Source organism: Sorex araneus, chromosome 1 (genome assembly GCF_027595985.1).
Source record: "Sorex araneus isolate mSorAra2 chromosome 1, mSorAra2.pri, whole genome shotgun sequence".
NCBI classification, from domain to species: Eukaryota; Metazoa; Chordata; class Mammalia; order Eulipotyphla; family Soricidae; genus Sorex; species Sorex araneus.
The window spans coordinates 339,728,322-339,744,765 of NC_073302.1; positions in this window are offsets into that span (position 1 = coordinate 339,728,322).

Here is a 16,444-nt window from a genome sequence, read left to right on the forward strand (position 1 = left end):
TCATAAGACACCCCCTACTCATTTTCCACAATTACCACACCATATTTGATTGGAGGCAAGATGGGGCCGACATTGCCCGAACCCCTCATGCTCTCCCGAACCCGGCTTACCATCTCGCCTTAGACAATGTGCGACTCAGCACTCCAGGCATGGAACTCTACACATGATCCCTGCTGGAACTCTATGTGTGATTCCTGATGGACATCGCTGGCTGTTTTGCAAGATTCGAACAGATTGGTGTCGGGAGGGCATGGAGAAACTGTGGTGGCAGCCACAGCACTGCCAACTGCCCCTGCTGGGCCGAGTTGCAGCACTGTTGGACATATAGCCATGTCAGCAGTGTGCACAGTGGCTCATCCACTGTGGGGTGTATCAGCCAACCACCGGGTGACCTGGGACTCGGTGCAGGTGTTCGACCTGGCACAGACCCGCTGCAATAGGGTCCTGCTCAACAACCTCCGGGTGCACTCCATCAACCTCAAGATCAACCTGAGGCCGCAGATGTCCCAGGTGCTGCCCAGAGATGTAGGCAGATGCGTGTTTATCAGTGTGCAGATCATTACAACATGCCAGTCGACCAAAAGCTTGAATTCAGTGGACTGGGAACACCTGTAAAGGTGATTAGAGGCTGCTCCAAAACCCTCCATTCCTCTCAAAGAGCCCGGCAAGCTATCAAGACTATTCCGCCCGCACAGCAGAGCCTGGCAAGCTACCCACGGAGTACTCTATCTGCCCAAAACAGTAACAACAACGGTCCTCATTACCCTGATCCTGAAAGAGCCCCCAATACACCATTGGGCTACACTAGCACGTGACAGGGATGAATGGAAACGTTACTGGTGTCTGCTCAAGCAAATCGATGAATGATGGGATGACAGAGATATAGTGATACAGTGATATTTTTAAATTCCTTGAAATTTAATTTATTTGATAGTGCTATTTCTGTCCCTCACTACTACCCCATCTCTGGCTCATAGGCTTAAAACTTCACTGGGAATCAACGAATTTCGCTTGGGGTATTTTGAGCCAGGTACCCAGTCTGTAAAATTAGCCAGCTTTAGCTGGGTCATCCTTGAGTTTGTCAGCATTCCATCCTCTCAGTTCATGCACCCTCCTTTTCACCTGCTCCTGTTTCATGATATAACTGCTACAAATACTGCTATCCTTCAGAATTCTTCTACAAATACTACGAACACTGCCTGTTCATCAAAATTCTTCCTATAGCAAGTCCTCCCTGAACACCTTCACAATTTCTTCTTCTATTGACTCCTGGTAGCAGGTACTCCTTTATTATTTTTGTTACTGTTTTGTGTTATTAAACCCCTCTCTTTTTTGGGGGGGAAGCATTTGGGCATATATATTACCCACTCAAATCAATTGTAAATTTCTTGATGACAGGGACCTTGGGACAATTTTGACAATTTCTCATAGTGGACTAGTAGTTCATTCGATTGCTCTTTGATTATGAAGATTATATATAATATATTTATACATATGTATTATATTGTATCTGTAATATTATAGATATTATATATGTGTATATATCTATATATAGGGACTGGAGCAATAGCATAGCGGGTAGGGCATTTGCCTTGCACATGGCAGACCCAGGTTTGATTCCTCCATCCCTCTTGGAGAGCCCAGCAAGCTACCGAGAGTATCCTGCCTGCATGGCAGAGCCTGGCAAGCTACCTGTGGCGTATTCAATATGCCAAAAACAGTAACAAGTCTCACAATGGAGACGTTACTGGTGCCTGCTCCGGCAAATCAATGAACAATGGGATGACAGTGCAGTGCGACAGTATCTATATATATAGATACATATACATATACGTATATATGTATATATGTATCTATATATGCATATGTATATATAAAAATAGTGCCTAACTCCAAAGCAACTGAGTTCTTTCTCAGATTTGAGAAATACAACTCTTTCTTATAAAATGGAGTTGGAGATTAAGAGGAGTACAGGGGCCCCAGATTTTTGTGAGAAATAACCAATACCAAGGTAGCAGAGCATGTTCGTTACTGTTAGAGACAATAATGGCAATTATAGTAATAACGATGGTGATGACGATGACACTAATGATTTGGCAGCAGCCCTGGCTGCTTCTGTGGAATGGGTGGTAAATCCTCTAGCATATTCTCCTGTTGGAGAGATGTTGCAGGCTTCTCTGAGGGGCCAGAGGCACATGTCCGGCATGCTGTCCAGCAGGCTTTTGGCTGGCAGAGGGAAGGAAAGTCATTTCCAGTCCCTTTGGTCTCGACAGAAAACAAAGCGAGGGTCCCCGAGTTCTCCTATAAACGGTAATGATAACACAATTATCATGCAAAACAAAAATTAAGTTTAATGGTGCAAAGCCAGGGTGTACTGGGGAGGTAATTCATATTAATTATGTTTGGATTAAAAGCTTATTTCTTTTGTTAGCATCTGCAAGTAGAAACTTAGCTGTTAAAAAAAACCCGCATATAATTATGGCTTCTTATGGAGGAGAAGTGTTGGACTTAATGGAGCATCTCTGCTCTCTTCAAGCTCCTGGAGAATGGTAATATTTCACATTTTATGAAACACAGAAGAAATAAATTACAGGTTTAATGATAAGAACTACTTGGGCTCATAATGAAATCCGATTGGCCAGTTAATCCACTGAGACCCTCAGATGTGAGCCTTCCAAAAGGAGTAAAAATGATGAAAAATGAAATTAAATGGAAAAACCTTCACCCGCAGCCTCTTTTGTGAAGGTTGGGGAAGCGCCAGAGCAGGAGAGGAGCCCCAGGGCTGAGGAGAAAAATGGCTTCCTGGGTTTGGGGAGCGCAGAACGAGGGGAGGCATTTCCTTCCTCACAGAATTGAAGCCTGGAGCCACTGGGGAGATGGAGGAGAGGGAGGGGACGGGGAGGAAGGGGATACTCCCGAGCCCCACGCTCCAGGGCTTTCCACAGAGGCTCTGCCCTGAGCCGAGACAAAGACAGAACAAAGGGGCATGCGATGGAGTCGGGCTGAGGGAAGAGCAATTTTTCAAAACAAAACATACTTTGTTGGGGGGGAAGGTAAAGGTCTCCACCTGGTTCTGAGTCTGAGTCTGAGCACTTTTCCCAGGAGGGGCCTGGAGCAAAGCCTTCCCTTCCTGGATGCCTCTTGTCTGCCTGAACCTGAGGGAAGCTCAGGCTGTGTGGTGGAGCAACGGCAAAGAAAGTCACTTTCCTTTGAGAAACAGCAGGGTCCACGGGGCCTGGAATCTAGTTAATGTAATGCCATTTTATTTACTTATGACCTTGGATGGGATATTTCGCGTCTCAGCCTCAGGTCTGTCTTCTGCACACCAGGGTAAGACCTTTGTGAAGATAGGTAGGCCAATGGAAGAGGGTGGGGCTTGAGAAATATTAGATGCCCAGAAAATGGTAACCCTAGTGATCATGGTCATGATAAGTGTTAAGGTATGAGAAATGCTTCTTGCAGGTAAAGCCTGCAGGGTAACCTGGACCCACAGTACCATGACAAAGCAAAGAAATATCTCGATAAGGGCTTAAGTGACCATCTGAATCTCCTGGCCATGACACAGTCTTCCTAAATTCCATACATGTTAGAAGTCTACGAAAGGCCTTTTTCTTATCTAGAGGATGGTATTATGCAGATATAGGAGTTAAGGGGATTCCTTCTACATTCGACTCTCCAATTCCATACTGTCTTATCACCAACTTTATTATTGTTTCTCACTGTAGCTTAGGGCACAGACACATGACTGTGGAGTGGCAGTAAGAGTGTAGGGAACAAGAGGACTCTCACGGCTAATCCCCCAGGTCTTTGCCATAAGTAATACTGTCATAGCTGATCCAAATACTAACGATATGGCCAGAGCAAAAGTACAGCGGGTAGGGCGTTTGCCTTGCATTCAGCTGACCCGGGTTCGATCCCTGGTATCCCATATGGTCCCCCAAGCACCGCCGGGAGTAATTCCTGAGTGCAGAGCCAGGAGTAACCCCTGAGCATCACTGGATATGACCCTAAAAGCAACAAAACAAAACAAAACAAAAACAAAACAAAAAACCAAGTACTAATGACAATGGAATGGTTTGATTGGTCTATCGGGATGACTGGTCATTGCTTTGTGACATGTTGCTGTACTCTAGAAGGCTCTAAAGGAACCATTGGATTTCTAGAAACTCCCATGGAATCTTGTACTTTGAGGCCTCCCTGCTCTTGTTTTGGGTCTCCTTGGGATGGTCTTTCAGTTCTCTGGCTTGGTGGTCACAGCGAAGGTTTTTGAATGGTAGATATAGTTGCCAGTAAGATCTTCAGACTTATTCTGGTCCCGTCCCCTCATTGCAAAAATGAGAACACAGATAAAACCCTGAGCAATTCCCAGAATAAGACCTTCCATATGCTGATATTCAATGACAGTTGTTTCTTTTACTCAGATAATTTGCCCAAGGTCCCATAATGTCTGGGTCAGAAAAGTCACTAGGTTTCTTTATTTTTCTTTTCTTTAAAAAGATAAATTTTTATTTATTTACTTTTTTTAAAAAATAATTTAAGCATTCACAGCAAAATTGAGATCAAGGTATACAAATTTTTTATTTTTCCCTGGCATCCTTTCAACCTTCCCCCTACTACACGCCATACCAGACACCAGAGTAAAACCTATGAATAAATATTGACAAATCATTATCCAACAGAGACAATAGTTTCTGTTAAACTAGACTCTTGATGTTCTACATCCTGTAGTTTGGGACAAATATATAATGACATGTGTCCACCATTATGGTGACATTTAGAGTATGTATATATACAGCCCTAAAATCTGTTTCTTTCTTTACTGGGAACTACTAATCTTTTCATTGTTACTACAGTTTTTCCTTCTCCAGAATGCAGAATTGGATAATACACTAGGTAACCTTTTCAGATGACTTCACTTAGAAATATGCATTCAAGTTTCTCCCACATTTTTTTTCATGGTTTAAGAGCACATTTCTTTTTAGCCCTGAATAATATTCTATTGTCTGGTTGTACTAGTTTATTTATCCATTCACCCACTGAAGCACACCTTGGTTGCTTTCAGATCTGGGGAATGGTGAATAAAAAATGCTATAAACATGTAAATTTATTGTTATAGATGTATTCCAATTCCTTTGGGTTAAAAAAAGAAGCAAGCTCGCTGGATCATATGGTTAACATGCTTGGGGCTCAACAGAGCCAGACCTGATGATACTCAGGGCTGTGTGCAGGGCTGGGAAATAACCTGCATGGTAGGCATGTGCTCTGACTTTTGGGCACATTCTTGGCCCTAAGGATAGGCTTGATTTTATAAGAACTTCCCAAACTACCTTCTTATGTGACTCTATAATTTTGCATTACCACAGCAGTGAATGAGAGTTCCTATTACCCTTCATTCTCACCAGCTTTTGGGGTTCCAGTGCTCTGGGTTTTGTCCATTTTATTTAATATATAGTGTGATATCATTGTTTTTCAGCACCAACCGTGCAAAACAACATATTGGTATTTTTATATACACTAATCCTATAATTTTTCACCAAGCCTTTAAAGTAAGTGTTGCTATTTCACTTTACTGATGAGGAAAGGAAGGATCAAAGAAATTCATGGATCTGATCAAGTAATTTGGATTCCTCACTCCCAGTTTGGCATTGTCTGTACCCAACCACACAGACACCAGAGTTTGGAATCACTATTTTTTTTTTTTACCAGCTGGCAAATATCTTCCTACCAAAAGGTCTTTGATAGTATTGCCATAGCATTCTCCCTTGTTCACAAAACTAGTCTCACTAATTACAGTATACTGGTTGCAATTTCGTGGGCTATACCCAACTCTTCTTTTCCAGAGTTTGTAACTGCCTTTCCATGACCCATCACACTTCCCACCCCACTGACCCCACTGTCTTAGTGATCTTCTTTTACAAATTCGTACAGCTTATCACTTGCTGAAATTCCCTCATTTGCTTAAGAATATAAACTTCAAAAACTATGTTTTAATTGTGCCCACAGTTTTGCACCAAGCACCAATTTATAGGGACTGAAGCGATAGCACAGCGGGTAGGGCGTTTGCCTTGCATGCGGCCGACCCGGGTTCAATTCCTCCATCCCTCTCGGAGAGCCCTGTGAGCTACTGAGCTCACACGGCAGAGCCTGGCAAGCTCTGTGGTATATTCGCACCCGTGGCATATTCGATATGCCCAAAACAGTAACAACAAATCTCACAATGGAGACGCTACTGGGGCCCGATCGAGCAAATCGATGAACAACGGGACGACAGCGCTACAGTGCTATATATATAATTTATTTTTCAAACTGAGTAGGTAAAGGAATGAATGAAAGAAATATGGTTGTTTCCCCATTCCCATTTCAGTTGTGCTTCTGAGCTCTTCCTCTTGAAGTCTTTTCTTATCGGTTTCAAAGTCCTCTGTGTGTTTGGGTGCTCATGACTGTTGGAGGGAAGTCACATGTGGAATAATCATATGTCTTGCTGCTCTGCCCTGCCTGCTTGCATGCCACATGGCAGAGGCATGGGAAACGGTCTTTGGCAGCACTCTGAGCAATGATCTGCCTGCTCGCAACAAATATCATGCCTTTTAGTTATGGTTCATGGACTGGGAAGCCTCAGTCAGTTTCTCTCTGCTGAAGAGGGGAGGCAGGGAGAGCCGACTGCCACCCTGTTCCTTCCCGGGGAGGCGCCCATCTTGCTGTGGTTTCAGGGCAGAACACCCAAGGTCAGAGGTACAGAACACCAGTATTTTCCTGTAGACTCAAATTCAGTGCGAGGAAAGTGTAAGAGTAAGTAAAACTTTCCTCTAAGGAAATAATCTTCTCCTTCGGAATCTCCAGGGGCAATTAAGATAACTGGATTGGAAAGTCCCACTGGAGACCTACTGTTGCTGAAGCAGGTGTTATGCTGAGGCGGGAGGGGCTCTTGGAACACAGGGTGATGGAAGCATTGCCAAGGGCAGCATGTATGGTAAGTGGGCCATAGGCTCTGGGTGCCTAGGTCTGGCCTTGAATCCCTGATCTGCCTTATCTGGCTTTGTAAGCTCAGCCAAATTTGTTGAAGTCCCGATGCCAGATTCACTCTTGTAAAAAATGGCTTAAGAACTGAGCTTACCACAAGATTGTTGTGGAAGTAAATGATTTACAAAGTGCTTAGCACAGTGACTGGTGTCTGGGAAGCATGATGCTGTCAGTGTTATTTGCTAAATAATCTAATGAACAATGTTAGATTTTCCATATGGATAAGATTGTGAAGTTTGAATAATGTTATTTTGTGTGTGTGTGGGGGTGGTGGGTGTTGGTCCAGATCTGTGATGCTGAACTTACTCCAGGCTCCATGACCAGGGATCACTCTTGGTGGACTCAGGGGACCATATGGTTGCTGAGGATCAAACCCAGGTTGGGTACGTGCAGGGTAAGTACCCTATTTGCTGTACTTGTTCTGGCCCCTTGAACAATGTTCTTGTGTATGATACCTTTCTCTTTTGTTCCTGTAATGGTGGAGAATTTATACATTTTTCTCTCTATTTTTTTCCCCAAATTAGGAAATTGGTTTCTATTAAATACCTAGGCTTGATATGTCTCTTAAATAAAATAAGTATTATTCCTTAGTTTATAGATTTGAAAATGAAGACTCCCATGAGCTCCATCCTAACGAAAGTTGGACCTAGGAAGGAAGGAAATCTGCTGTGCAACCCTGAGCCCCATCACCTTGCAGCTCCTTCCCGTGGGCGGGGGGTGAGGCCTGAGGTCTGCCCATATTTCTGTCCTAGCAGAGCTGTGATTTTGCTTATTTAGGCTATAAAAAAACTCAAAAGATGGAATTCTTTGCAAAGGACTAAACTTTCAGAGCTCAGTCAAGTTACAAATAGAAGAAAGAAAACTCTTGGGGCTGAAAACGTAGCACAGGACTTCATCTAGGCAGCCTGATTCGTTCCTTACTACGATATGACCCCCTGAGAATTGCCATCATAGGTAGACAAGAACCCAGGCCAGGCCAGTGACAATCTATCTCCATGGCAATGCTGAATGGTCAGGAAGTAGCATGGGTCTATGATAGAAGTCAGACAAGCCAAGTCCTTGAGCACTATAAACACTGAAGTTATAAATGAAAAATTCCTTCTCTTCTGGCAGTGAGTAGGTAGAATGATTTTAATGTTTACTTTTCAGGGTCTGATGTGTTCTAGCAGGCGCAGAAAACATGCAGAGTGAGAAACTGGACCCACCGTGGAGAAGCAGAGGCACAAGTCAGAGGAGAGTCCTGAGAGCTGGAGACTATCGGGATTTAGCCATTGTTAAGGTCATGCACCATCCTTTTAAAATTTTGTTTTTGGTTTGGGGCCACACCCAAAATGGGACCTGGGTTGGCCATGTCCTGCCTGCAAGCACCCTACCTGCTGTACTATCTCTCTGCCTTATCATTCCTGTATTGTACAAATTTTCTATTTTGCTTTGTTAGTTAAGGTTTGATTTCTGTCCTTTGTAAGTAATTACAACCCTTCACAGAATGCCAAGCTTTGGATAAAGTCCTGCATGGTGTGACGAAAGTTGGATATGGACTTATGTAGTTTGGTATAAGTTTGGGCCTTACATCAACACCTTGATTTTGGAAAAGACAATTCCTCGAATTTTAATTTATTTAGCTATAGAATGTGGATACTAATAGTCATTATACATGTTTTGTTTGCTTACTAGAGTTTTTTTTAAGATAAATTGAGTTAAAACTATCTGAAAGAAATATTATATAATTTGAAGAATTGTGGACATTAAATGGTGACTTTCTCAGATTGTAAGAAAATTCTGCTCCAGAGAGCCAATACTCCGTAAAACTTACCCACAATTGAGGAGAGCCCTCAAAATTAAAGACTAATAGACAATAAATAATCTAAGTTTCAAAAGGAAATGTAAACAAATAGAGCTATCAGTATAAGTCCTAAAATTATATTTAATATCGATATCCTAAAGTAGGTACAATAGGACATGATGTTCATAAAACAAGAACAGGAAGTTAAGAAAAAAGGACACATTATTTTGCAAAAGAACAATGAAGTGATTGGATACAATTGCTAGAGTAAAAGGGAAACAATCAAATATTTACTGAGACTATCAGTGAATGCTGAGGATACACTGATGAACAACATCGGACATGGTCTAGGGACTCCACATTTACTAATGAGGAAGAAAGGTGAGAGTCAGTGTCTCTGAGTATCGAGACTGGGATTTCACTTATGCAGAGAGCTCCGAGAGAGCTTTTCCAATGAAATTGAGAGCTCAAGGATGAATGGGTGCTACCTGGGTGAAAAGGGAGGGTGAAGCTTTAGGTAAAGGGAGCAGCACAGGTAACTGTGCCTGTAAAAGAGGAAAGAAGACACGCAGGTGGGCCCGAGAGAGCGGGAACCTTGGGGAGTCTGGGTGGGGGTAGGGGAGCTGAGTGTAGGGATCATGTGAAGATGAGCAGATCTTGCTACTAGGAATCATTTTAAGGTTGGACTTGAAGCAAAATTTTGTCATAAAAGTAAGGAAAAAAATCTCTCCTCTGATTAAAGGGTTTTAAAGCCCTCTTACCCTTCGCCAGTTTTTAGTATCCAGAATACTTTTGCTAAGAGAGAAAAATGCCATCTTCAGGTTGGAGAACTTTTATTATTACACAACTGATAACCAGCTGAGCACTGGGTAAGGAATATCACTGGCAGGAACTGACAATAGTGCTGAGAGACTGGAGTGGCCAGCGGAGTGGCCAAAGTGTAACTGGATAGGCACCAAAATCCATGGGCACCCTGGCCTCAGACAGGAAGGAAGCCCAGGAAGGAAGCCCAGGAAGGAGCGGATGTAACTCGAGGTAGGAGGAGAGGAGATGGAGAGAGGCAGTAGAGAGAAAGCAGAAGAGCTATGGTTTAAGATGTCATTTTATTTTAATCTATTTCTTTTAAAACTGAAGCCAGGTAGTTTTTATTGAATGAAACTTGCTTAGACAAGTGTGAGAATAAATATATGTTCAAACCCTGGCACCACAGGGTCTCTTGAGCACTGCCAGAAACCAAGTATGACCCCCTTCATGAGTGGGGAACTGGAAGCCTCCCTGACTGTAGGATTACATAGCCTCAGGTAGTTTAGGTTTATTGGGTTACTCCAGTTACAGTGCTCCCATTCCTCTGTTTATTTGTAGCTTCTTTCTTAGTGTTCTGTTGACTTATAAATATTGTTTTCTCTTCTCCTTGAGTCCTTTGCATAGTTTATTCAGAGCCATGTCCTTTTTGTATGGACACAGGGAGACTTAGCAAATGCTTTGCTTTTGTAACCTGGGAGTCATTTGACTCTACATGATATTTTCCTCCTGGGCATCTGTTCTCTCGACCTAGGGGCAAGGGGGCGAGAGAAAGAGGGAGGAGAGACAAGAGAATCCAGAGAGGCTGCAGTAGATCCAGAGAGAGGACAGAGCTAGAAGTGCGGGAGATGGGAAAGATGGAAGATTGAATAAACGGTAACTAATCAGCAACCAGCTTGGTCCTCATTCTTCCTTCGCCTGTTCTTGGCCAATAGCTGTCCTGATCCAGCCCATACACAGCGGTTCCAGAGCACTGGATGTGGGCGGTGAGACAGAGCCGTCTGGAGAGCCCGAGAGTGCACGTGCTTAGTTTTTTACACCTGACCAACAGGTTTTCTAAGATATATAATTGCAAAATATTTATGTATTTAGGATATGTTTAGTTTTTGGTTTAAGAAATGAACAGAAACTTTCTCAAAGAAGAAACACAAATGGCTGAAGGCACATGAAAAAATGCTCTACATCCCTAATCATCAGGAAGATGCAACCCAGAACAACAGAAACTTACATCAACAAGAACAGGAACAGCCAGTGCTGCCACAATTGTGGGAAGAAAGGGACTCCCAGGGAGAAAGGGACTCTTGTTGGTGGGAATGCCAACTGGTCCAACATTTTTGAAAAACAATATGGGCATTCCTCAAAAGATTAGAAATTGAGTTTCCATATGACCCAGCAATACCACTTATGGGACTATATCCCAGGGGCCCAAAAACACACAGCAGAAATTACATCTGCACTTCATGTCATCAGCATCTATGTCATCAGCACTATTCCTACTAGTACTAGAGAAAAACCAAGTACCTGAGGACAGACAGCTGGATAAACTATGGTACATCTACACAATGGAATACTATGCAGCTATCAGGACAGATGAAGTCATGAAATTTGCTTATACGTGGATGGACATGGAAAGTATCATGCTGAGTGAAATGAATCAGAGAGGGACAGACATAAAATGATTTCGCTCTTTTGTGGGATATAACAAACCATAGTGGGAGACTAATCCCTTAGGACAGTAGAAACAAGGGCCAGGAGGATTGGTCCACGGTTGAAAGCTCCCCACAAGTGGTGGGTGGGGGAGAGCAGTTAGATAGAAAAGGGACCACTAGGAACAATGATAGTTGGGAATGATTACTCTGGTCAAGAACTGAGTGCTGAAAGTAGGTAAAGGGACAAACATGATAACCTTTCAGTACCTGTATTGCAGGCCATAATGCCCAAAAGGAAAGGGGGGGAAGAGAGAGAGAGAGAGAGAGAGAGAGAGAGAGAGAGAGAGAGAGAGAGAGAGAGAGAAGAAAATGGCAGGCTGAGGGGGTATGGCAGGAGGGAAAAATGGGAGCATTGGTGGTGAGAAGTGTATGCGAGTGAAAGGATGGGTTGGAACATTGTATAACTGAAAGCCAATCATGAACAACGTTGTAACTATGTATCTCATGTGATTCAATAAAAAATTTTAAAGATTAAAAAAATGGCTCTTCTAAATAATAGGGGTTTTCTTTGTTCCTGCACTTGAACCCAGCCTTACATGTCTTAGACAAGTACATTACCACTGTATTTGTCCAGACCACCTCAAATAGTATTTTGACCCACTTTTTCTTCTAAATTAGTTGGTAGTTTACATTGGTACTGGGAATGTAAACTGGTGGAGGGATGGGTGTTAGTATATTGTACAACTGAAACCTGTTCATGAACAGCTTTGTAATAATGCCCTTTCTCACAGTAATTCAAATACAAAAAAAGTAAAATGAATTAGTTGGTAGTTTGACTTACCAGTGTGTTTGTTTATGGTAAAGGTATCCTAAAAGAATTCATATACACTTTCTTGAATTAGTTCAACAAAAGAAAATTTTATGTCTCACAAAGAAATTCTAGCAGTGGCATGTCATAGAGAATATGTAGAGAAATATCTCTATATATTTATAGAGAAATATCTGAAAACAATCTCGGTGTAATAGGTATGTTATTAGGAGATGAGCTAAGGGATGTTTGTATATTATTTTGATCATTATGTAGCTATTACAAATAGTCAATTTGAGTGTCATGCGGTAAACTCACCATTTTCACCAGTATATATGTTGAGCACCATGTATGGTCCAGGCATATGAAGAGGAATGGGCAATTCTGTTCTGATGGAGCTCGTAGCCCCATGGAGTAGACAGCTTTATAAACATGAAAAAGGGCTTTCAAATTATTTTACAAATTATAATGGCAAATTTTATGTACACAAATTTTCTACAATGAATATGTATTATAGGTATAGTAAAAGAACTAAGTTCTTATAATGTATTTTTTAACTGCCACGTGAAATACGTTTATATAATTGTTGGATGTTAGCATAAGAGTGAAAACAGTTGTGCTGGGTAAATTCCTGCTGCTGATGGTCCGTGCTATGTGTCCAACCGGCCAGATCATCAGACCAAGTGCTAATCTAGGGGTGCTCTGGAGACATTTTCAAAATGTAGGTACCATCTGCAATCTACTGGTCTTTTGTAAAAGAGTTTGTTGTTTATTATGTGGGTGGGCCTTCTTCTCACAACAACAACATTTTACCCAATCATTTGAAGACTTAAGAGCAAAACTTAAGGCTTTTCTAGAAGTTTTGCTTCAAACTTACAACATAAATTTCTGCCTGAGTTCCTATTCTGTTGGATTGGTCTTCCTTCAGCTTTCAGCCCTTACAACTCTGTGAACCAGTTCCTTAAAATGCATCTCTTTATTTTATAAAAAAATCTTGGTATAGCATATTTATTATGCATATAATATATGTATATGTAATATACATTGTGACTCTGTAACCGTCAAAATGATCTGTGTCTCTATGTGTATATATAGAGATACATGCCACATGCATATATTTCCTATTGGCTCTGTTTCTTTCTCTGGAGAACCCTGACTGATAGACCTAAATGTTTTTCTTTTAAACGGTCCTTAATTTAGTATTGGTTTCATCATGCATAATTTCTTCATAGAATATTTTTTATTTGCTCTAGCTGGAGTCTTCTGTGATTCTCTTCTCTTGGCTCTCTGACAACTTCTACCTACAGTTGGTCCACAGATTCTCAAAGTCTCTGTGTAGACGGAGAGAGAGAGAAGAGATGAATACAGCATGCATGTACTATGGTTTTCTTTGTTCCTCTATACTGCTGTCTGAGCAAGGCCAGTGGCTGCTGTCCGCCTCTAGGGCTGAGTAGCTGTGTGGACCTCAGAACCACAGCTGTTTAGTAGGTCCCAAAGAGTGGCACTCTCAAGAATAGTCTCTCAGATGACACAGAGAAGTTTGGCTGAGACCAACACCAAGGTTCCGGCAGCGGTGGTAAGTACACAATGACTGACACTCTTCTGTCCTTACACTGCCTAGTTCACTGGAAAATGAACTCCAAATGTTTAATGTTCCAGCATAAAGCACAGTCTATTTCTTAAAAGGTAGAACCACAAACGGATGCAGGTTCTACACAAGAACATTGGGTTCTAACTGCAGCTCACTTAGGTTCTGGTTATGATAATAGGTCAGCTACTTAATTTTCCTGTGACTTAGTTTCCTCATCTGTAAAATGGGTATGATTTTAATTTGCCAATACTGTTGCATTGTTGCAAGGATATTAAATATAATACATAAAATTTTTTAGCACATGGTAGAGGTCCTCAAATAGTAATTGCTATCTTTGAGGGAGAGAATTGACTTTGGGTAAGATTCTTGGTGTTTGTTAGTCACCTAAGAAGTGGGGAACCTGCTTCACCCCATATTGTAAATCTGATAGAGGTCAAAGAATCATGCTTGCAAAGCTGACTCTGTACCTTCAAAAGCTACGTGGAATTTTACTGCCTTTCATATCAATACTATGTTGAAAGAGAATAAAAGATGACTCATCTGTACAAATACATTATTTACCATCATACAGACTTTTTTGTCTTTGTAGTTTTCTTCTTTTCATAGAAGGTATATATATAGTAAATAGCTCCCCCACCCAGGTTGGTATCTTATTTATAATTCTCTTGGGCAGGTGGTCAGGGCCTATTTGCACTACAATAACCAGATTCTTCTAGACCAAGGACTTAATTCTAGTTAATCTTCAACTATCTGCACGTGGATTATCCACATAATGAAGCATCTGCCAGGAAAGTTTTAATCCCAACCTGGCTTCCTCTTAGCACCCCCCCCCCCCCCGAACCTCCCTTCTCCCTCCCTCAGCCCTCACCCAGCTGATGTGTGCTTAGGAAATGCAAACTAATTTTAAAATTCGTTGGAGCAAAACATGATTAGAATGGTTAAGTTTGCTGCCAAAAATAAAGTCAGCTAATGCATTCCATATATTTAGATTTCCAAAATTAAGTTGAAATGATTCTTAGCTCATCCAAAGTTTGGGTTCATACACATCACTCCACATCTCTGCTGGTTGATCCTACTTTTTCTGGCAGTGGTGAATTTGGTTCTTCTGTAAACGGCATCACCTTTACCATGCTCCAGGGCAGTGTCTTCACTGTCTCCATGAGTCCTGTTCATGAGAGTGACAAAACTCAGCATTGAGTAGAAGGAAAGATACTAGAACCCGATCTAAATTGCTGCCTAGTTCCCTCTGCTTAGTCTGCAGGTAGTTAGGAAACTAGTTGGGCAAGGTACACTTCTTTAAAAAGGTGCTGTCACTCGAGGGCCACAGTGAAGGCTCTGAAGAGTTGTGACTGCTTTCAGGAAGTTCACGGTCTATTTGGGGAGATAAGAGTAACATAGCAGCACACCACACCCGCACATCATAAAACAAAACTAATTGCCGAATGAGGTGGCGTAGACAAGCAGGAAACACTGAAGGGAGAGACCCTCAATGAGGCTGGACTTGTTTTTGTGACAGAAGAGGCACCGGAGTTGCAAACGGGCTAAGTAGATGCTTCTTAAACGGGCACCGTATGGTCCCATATGGATCCCTAAAATATTCCAAAGGAACCACAGGTCAAAATAATGTCAATGTGTGTGTGGAGGCTCACAACACACGGCTGAGGGAAATGGGCAGAACAGGGGCTACAGAAAGGAAGCAAGATCAGAAGGACTGTGGTTGGGAAAACGTGGAGAAACACTGGGCTAGTTCATGCAGGGGAGACAGTACTTCTGGCAAAGGGTAACCTGGGAAGATGTGGGGATGTTGAAATGAGCAAGAGATATTGGGGAACAAGAAAAGTTAGTCTGACTGCTCTGGTGGGAAGTTATGGGCAAAGAGATGTTGTAGAGAAAAAAAAGATTCTTTTCAGGAACAAAAAATTATCTCTTTAAATTTAAGAAAAAGGGGAATTTATTTTAACTCTGTAAGGATTTCTCACGAGGCCCCTTATTGTTACTGTTTTTGGCATATCGAATACACCACAGGGAGCTTGCCAGACTCTGCTGTGTGGTCGGGATACCCTCGGTAGCTCCCGGGCTCTCTGAGAGGGACAGAGGCTTTTAAAATCAAAAATAAGATGGGCCGGACATGTAATGCAATTGGGAGATGACCACTGGACTAGAGCCATTACCAGCTGGATTCCATGGAATGTCAAAAAACTGCCTGGCCGCCCAACTACGATATGGTCAGACCTCTTCGTCAAGACCCTGAATGAATGGTTTGAGGCTCTTTGTGTTCCTGGAGCGAGCAGACACCATTGGGCTACACTAGCATGCGATGAATAGAGACATTATCGGCACCCGCTCAAGCAAATTGATGAACAATGGCATGACAAGTGATACAAGTGATACAAGGAAGTGATACATAGGAAGAGTATGGCTCACCACAATTTGAATGCAGATGTAATACATTTCATGGTGAATATGCCCTGTATACTCTTATTCTTCCACATATACTTCAGTTTTCTTAAAAATGTTCTGTTTAAGATACCTATTTGAATAACATATTGAAAAAAACCCTGTATGTTTTATTTCTTTTTTCTGATGATTAATTTGTATATTCTGATTTAATCATTATAAAAAATGCCCCAAGCATCACCTCTACTAGTCAACACAGATTTCCTTTGCATGGAATTGAAATTCAGCCTTTATTTAAATAATGAAGCACCCCTTGCTTTGTAAGGCATCCCATTTTCTTGTTTAAGTTGTATGGAAGCTCTCTCAAAAATTACTATCTGGTTGTATGAATCCCT